Source organism: Tupaia chinensis, unplaced genomic scaffold (assembly GCF_000334495.1).
Source record: "Tupaia chinensis unplaced genomic scaffold, TupChi_1.0 Scaffold000235_1, whole genome shotgun sequence".
Classification (NCBI taxonomy): Eukaryota; Metazoa; Chordata; class Mammalia; order Scandentia; family Tupaiidae; genus Tupaia; species Tupaia belangeri.
This window is the reverse complement of record NW_006159713.1, coordinates 168,363-174,967: the sequence shown is the minus strand read 5'-3', so window position 1 is coordinate 174,967 and position 6,605 is coordinate 168,363. Positions and strand designations below refer to the sequence as shown.

General features: G+C 42.8%; 1 pseudogene; it reads right to left on the bottom strand.

Moving 5' to 3' along the window:
* Window positions 1-273: 273 nt before the first annotated feature.
* Window positions 274-653, bottom strand: LOC114007792 (ribosomal protein 63, mitochondrial-like; annotated as a pseudogene).
* Between the last annotated feature and the right edge of the window lie 5,952 nt (window positions 654-6,605).

The window sequence follows — 6,605 nt, the reverse complement described above, 5'->3', positions numbered from 1 at the left end:
AAATTATAATTCGTGGCTTTACTGTGCAACTTTATAATTATTATGCAGCATTTATGGCACAGGAAATCCCTGATACCTTCTATCCAGCTAAAGAGATAGTTTAGACAACTATACTTTTAAGTATTAGAGGGTTAAATGCACATCACTACGTTCATGTCTGTTTTAGTAAGTGTATGAGCAAAAGCTGACTTTTTTTTTGGAAGCTCCAGTTTTTTAGTACCAGGGCAGGTAAGGACAGGGTGGCCCAGTGATCTATAAAAGCAAACCACAGGGTTAGGACCATTTCTTAGTGACATTGAGATGGCTGAGCTGGTCTACAGCAAATCCATGTGGAGGGAAGTTGGAAGCGTTGACCTCCTTGATGGCCTGGAAGGCCTCTGCCCTACATCCCTGGCGTGGCAGTACTCCTGCTCCGGGGTCAAGTACGGCATGTTCAGCCAGTAGTGGTTTTTGTCTAGATCTCCAGGCAACGGATCATCTTCTGCTTCGCCTGAAAAGACACGAAGTGCTTCTATCCACTGCCTGCAGGGAATGCAATTGTGGAGGAGCGCGGTCAGGAACAGGATGCCAACAACGCTCCTTGAGTGTCCGCGTCCAGCCTGCAGCCCTCTGACCAGATGGCGGAAGTGCAACTGCCTCACTGGCTCCCCCATCCCTCTTTCTTTGTCTCTCTGTGAAAGACCAGCAGTTGGTGTAATGGCTACATCGCTGGACTCCCATGTAGTCGACTGCAGTTCGAGTCCAGGACTCAGTGGCTTAAACTTGCGCCCGGTGCGTGTACGTGTGTGCCCAAGATTCCGAGAGAAGAATGGAGGAGAAGGGATTGCGGTGTGGCCTTCCCCCTGGGGGGATGATTTCTTACTTTCTGTCTTTCTATCTCTATCTCTCTCTGTCTTTCTGGAGAGCACACACACACACCCTATAGGAAAAAACCTGCCCACACACCCACCCTATAGGAAAAACCCTCTCCAAAAAAAAAAAAAAAATAGAGAAGAAAAGGAAAAACATGTGTCTTATAGCAAGACCTAAAAAAAAAGTTAAGGATAGCTTTGGTCACATTGTAAGAACTATATCATTGTTGGTTATACCACCCAATGTAATAGCAATATTCTCTAAACTAGAACAGTATTAATTTTTTTCTTTTTAGAGAGAGAGATTTTTGCTATAGGGTGTGTGGACTCACTGAGGAGACAGAGAGAGACAGAGAGACAGGAAGTAAGAAATCACCCTAAAGGGGGATGGCTATGCCCCAATCCCTTCTCCTCCATTCTCCTCTTAGGATTTTGGGCATGTAGACACATGCGCCCGGTGTGTTTTAAGCCACCAGGTCCAAGACTCAAACTGTGATGAACTACATGGGAGACCAGCAATGTAACCATTACACCATTTGCTGGTTCCTAAGATTAGAATCTTAAAGTATTTTACAAAGTAAATATAGGCTGAGTCTATAATTTATTTCATTTCATTTAAGTCCCTATCAAAATAAACCCAAACCAACCATCCACGTGGCTGGTCTCACAGCGAGGTAGTCATGAGTCCAAGGATTCAACTCCACTCACTACCTTCAAGGGCCATAACTATAACATGAAGTGACAAGGGAAGAGAAACAAGGGATATTAAACAGCAGAAGTTGCAGGTTCTCAATTCCCAGCCACTTGAAGACCACTTGTAAAGGAGCAAGAGTGGTGTCTTCACCAATGGGAGCCCTGGGCTCAGGTCTGGTTTCTGTCCCTCAGGTCAGCATGACCCAGCCCCAGCCCAGAGCAAGGAATGCTCAGCCCCAACATCTGCTGAAGGAGGAGGAACTGGGCTAGCTCCTCAGAAAGGCAGCATTTCCATGCATTCATTAGCCTCCTCTTTCTCTTTCCTTTTTCCTGTGATGCTAGGTGGGGGGATTTTAAACTGAAACTCTGTTTGAACTCTACCTTTATGGGAGACATTCCAAGCTGGACTTTGAGAGAAAGGAGTGGATGATTCCATTACCTAGTCTTTTAGCTTTTAATATCACTATGACACAACAGTTTCAAATCTATGTATAGAGCAGCCTATTCAAAGCCATTTAGAATATAGGATAACAATGCCAAAATCATTTCAATGTAAGTCTTTGATCTCCTCATTATAATGCCATTACCATACCATTATTAGCTAAGATTACAATGACAAATCAATTTTAATTGAAGTCTTTGGAGATGCCATTTATAATGCTATTATCAAGTGAATTTGCAATGAGAAAGTTACTTGAGCAAGCTTGTTGAAACAGAGCTATAATGCCACTATAATGGAAAATTTTGATGGTGAAATTATTCCAAGTCCCTGAGGACTAGTGATTATCATATAAAACCACCAACCAAGATAATGATGCCTCCCCAATAATAAATCATGCAATAGATAGTATCTACTGATCAAAGACTATCTTTGTCATAGAATGAGTTCACAAAAATCACAGAATCCTAAAGGAAATAAATGGTCCTCATTTTACAAATGAGAAACCAGACACAAAGTGGGGACGTGAGCCTTGCCTAAGGCCATGCAATGAGTGGCAGAGGCTGGACTCAACATCAGGTCTTTCTGATTCTTAGTCTTTAGGTCTTGACTTCTAGATTCGATTTCAGCACCCAAGTCCCTTTTAATGCTTTTAGAGAATAGGTCTCCAGGTCAACAAGCAAGATAAGCATTAGGCTAGAAGCACAAGAAAATTTCCAGATCGTGGGTTATTGCAAGATACTCAATTTGGACTACAATAGTTTTCTTTCTTTATGTTTTTTTGAAGTCTGTTTATTATTTTGCCTGTGTTTTAGAGAGAGACAACACCTCCAACAGAGTCTTCACATAGCCTTCCACCCCCAGCCCCAGCTAGCCCTGAATCACAGGCACACAGATGTCCAGAATATTCAGGGAGGTCTCTGACTCAAACCTGGAACCTTGAACCTCCCAGAGCACTGGTTTTCATGCTGAGACATCATTCAACTTCACAGAAGAATTTTTTCATATCCAGTGATTCCATGATGACTCCTGGTATGAAAAAGTTGCCCACACATAGGCCAACCCCATAACCTCGTGTTTAAAGAGTTGGATCGCATAAGGTCAACCGTGGTTTGAATATTAGCTTTAATGGCTTGAAAACCTACATGGGTCATATGGTTTGGGTGTGTAATTTGGACATTTGTGTGCATGTCTAAAAATCTATATAGGAAGGAGAGCTGGAAGAGAAGGGGTTGTGCCATGACCACACCCCTCAGGGATGCTTTTTCTCTTTAGTCTTTAGTGAGCACATGTGCCCTCTAGCAATATAAAAATAAATTAATAATAAAAAAGAGAAGTTGTTGGGGCCGGCAAGTGGCGTGGTGGTTAAAGGCGCTGGACTCCCACATGGCCGACCACGGTTCAAGTCTCGGACCTGGTGGCTTGCTTTCTCACTACCTCTCTCTCTCTCTGTCTCTCTCTGATCAAACTGAAAAATAATAATGATATAATAATAAATAAAGTTAAATAAAATAATTAAAAAAAAAAGAGAAGTTGTTGAGGGTAGCCTGTGACCTGGTAGTTAAAGCAGCTTGATCCTAGGTGGCTGACAACTTTCAGTTTGAGTGCTTGGACCCAGCAGTGTGCAAAACATACCAGGCACATGCATGTGAGTGCCCAAAATCCTAAAAAGAGACAGAAATGGAGAAGGGATTACAGTGTGACCATGCCCCACCGGAGGTGCTTGTTTGTCTCTCCTGTGTGTGAGAGAGAGTGCTTTCTGGCAAATTAACAAAACAAAACAATAACAAAAAAGAAGTTGTTCACACAGAAGTTAGGACTTTATTCTGGCTTCATAGTTTCCTATGAGAGATTGTTCCTTTCCTGGAAGAGAAATTTAAACTCTTCTGGCTGAGTAGATAAAGACAGAGAAGAAAATGATCATGCTACATCAAGGAGTTGCTTAATTCAGGCAACTAAAGATTCAGTAAAAATAAAAAATCGGTTAGCTTAGTTGTTTGGCTAAAGAGAGTGTTTAATTCAATCACCCTGGGAAGCCACTGCCTCACACTAGCTCATTAGAGTGTCTTTCATCCCCAGAACGAGTCTTGTGTTGGCTTCCCTTCTTTATCTTAATTTGTCCAAAACACAGCCAGCCTCTTCTCACTTGTAAAGGTTTCTTCTGGTCCCCGATCACACCATCTCTCTTCCCTTACTTTTCCTTCCATTCTGGCCCGCCCTTCAGTGGAGAGGCAGGGCTGTGTGAGGAATGTGTTCTTTTCCCGAGTTGATTTCTTCCTAGGACTACCCTGCCATGGGCCAGACTTCCTGATCCATTTGCTCTGAGCTTATCCATTCCTCACCAGTAGTGACCAGCTAAAATCTTTGGAAAGCTTGCCATGTGTTGGGCACAGTACTAATGACTTTATTCAGCAAATCCAGCCATACTTACTATGATAAACCTGGAACCTAGTGGAATAATTTTTCTAAGGTCATGAGTGCAGTTGGAATATGGATCTTGGTTTTTGTTGGGTCCCAGAACCTGAACTTTGTTTTGTTTATTTGTTTCTTTCTTTCATTTGCAAGAGAGAGAGAGAGAGAGAGAGAGAGAGAGAGAGAGAACCCTCAACAGGGCCCTGTAGCTGTGACCAACTCCTAGCCTTCTATCAGCTCTAGATCCTGAGCACACATGTGCCTGGCATACACAGGAAGGTCTCTGGACTTGAACTGGTGACCTTCCCATATGGGATTGCCTCACAGAGTATCATACTCCACTGCTACCATCCCTCTGACTCCAGAGTCTAAACTCTTAACCTCTTTGTGTCATGCAGGCAGCTTAGTTTAGCATAATGGCTGAGCATACAGACTCTGAGGCCAAGCAACCTTGTTCTCTTCTTGACTTTGTCTCTTACTGGCTGTGTGACATTGGACAAGTGACTAACTTCTTGTGCTTCAGTTTTCTCATCTGTCTGCATGAAGCTCAACAATGACTTACTTCCGTGTGTTGGTGTAAAGCTATTCTGTGCAAAACATTTGGAATAGGGCCTGCTGCCCAGATGCAGCCTGTAAGTGACACCTTTTTTTTTTTTTTTTTTTTTTTTTTTTTCAGCTACATAGCTAGGTTTGCCAGATCCTATGAGATTGGGGGGTAAGAATGAGAAAGGAGATACAATAAATTGGTGATTTACATAAATGCACATGTTAAATGTGGATGCATACGAGAAGGGATTACAGTGTGACCATGCCCCACCGGAGGTGCTTGTTTGTCTCTCCTGTGTGTGAGAGAGAGTGCTTTCTGGCAAATTAACAAAACAAAACAATAACAAAAAAGAAGTTGTTCACACAGAAGTTAGGACTTTATTCTGGCTTCATAGTTTCCTATGAGAGATTGTTCCTTTCCTGGAAGAGAAATTTAAACTCTTCTGGCTGAGTAGATAAAGACAGAGAAGAAAATGATCATGCTACATCAAGGAGTTGCTTAATTCAGGCAACTAAAGATTCAGTAAAAATAAAAAATCGGTTAGCTTAGTTGTTTGGCTAAAGAGAGTGTTTAATTCAATCACCCTGGGAAGCCACTGCCTCACACTAGCTCATTAGAGTGTCTTTCATCCCCAGAACGAGTCTTGTGTTGGCTTCCCTTCTTTATCTTAATTTGTCCAAAACACAGCCAGCCTCTTCTCACTTGTAAAGGTTTCTTCTGGTCCCCGATCACACCATCTCTCTTCCCTTACTTTTCCTTCCATTCTGGCCCGCCCTTCAGTGGAGAGGCAGGGCTGTGTGAGGAATGTGTTCTTTTCCCGAGTTGATTTCTTCCTAGGACTACCCTGCCATGGGCCAGACTTCCTGATCCATTTGCTCTGAGCTTATCCATTCCTCACCAGTAGTGACCAGCTAAAATCTTTGGAAAGCTTGCCATGTGTTGGGCACAGTACTAATGACTTTATTCAGCAAATCCAGCCATACTTACTATGATAAACCTGGAACCTAGTGGAATAATTTTTCTAAGGTCATGAGTGCAGTTGGAATATGGATCTTGGTTTTTGTTGGGTCCCAGAACCTGAACTTTGTTTTGTTTATTTGTTTCTTTCTTTCATTTGCAAGAGAGAGAGAGAGAGAGAGAGAGAGAGAACCCTCAACAGGGCCCTGTAGCTGTGACCAACTCCTAGCCTTCTATCAGCTCTAGATCCTGAGCACACATGTGCCTGGCATACACAGGAAGGTCTCTGGACTTGAACTGGTGACCTTCCCATATGGGATTGCCTCACAGAGTATCATACTCCACTGCTACCATCCCTCTGACTCCAGAGTCTAAACTCTTAACCTCTTTGTGTCATGCAGGCAGCTTAGTTTAGCATAATGGCTGAGCATACAGACTCTGAGGCCAAGCAACCTTGTTCTCTTCTTGACTTTGTCTCTTACTGGCTGTGTGACATTGGACAAGTGACTAACTTCTTGTGCTTCAGTTTTCTCATCTGTCTGCATGAAGCTCAACAATGACTTACTTCCGTGTGTTGGTGTAAAGCTATTCTGTGCAAAACATTTGGAATAGGGCCTGCTGCCCAGATGCAGCCTGTAAGTGACACCTCTGTGCTGTTTTTTTTTTTTTTTTTTTTTTTTCATCTCAAAAGTTGGGTTTGCCAGAT